Genomic DNA, 387 nt, shown 5'->3' on the forward strand with positions numbered 1-387 from the left:
GTTGACTGTCAAAAAAATTGTGGGAGCAAATTAGGTTACAATTTTGAGCTTTCGATTTCCCGTGTTGGAGCACGCATGATTATGATAGAATGGATGTCTTATAAATAAAAAAAAAGCACGACTTAGGATAAAATCCCATTCACCATCAAGTAAAATTTGTGTCCAGAGGTATTCTACAAATGTGTAGTATTTTTTGTCCTAGTGAAAGCCTACTCAGGCCCATTTGATAAGCAAAGTCACTTAATTCAATGTTTTGCTTCAGTTAGCACGATATAACTGATGGCATGCTCTTCACTAAAACAACAACAATGATTTTAAGTACAATAAGAATGATTCACGATTTACATTTTACACATAAATGATTTTTACATAAAAAATAGCGCTAGC

The sequence above is a fragment of the Ochlerotatus camptorhynchus genome, unplaced genomic scaffold (assembly GCF_037179485.1).
Source record: "Ochlerotatus camptorhynchus isolate MF236.1 unplaced genomic scaffold, CSIRO-AGI_Acam_v1.1 ptg000404l, whole genome shotgun sequence".
NCBI lineage: Eukaryota > Metazoa > Arthropoda > Insecta > Diptera > Culicidae > Ochlerotatus > Ochlerotatus camptorhynchus.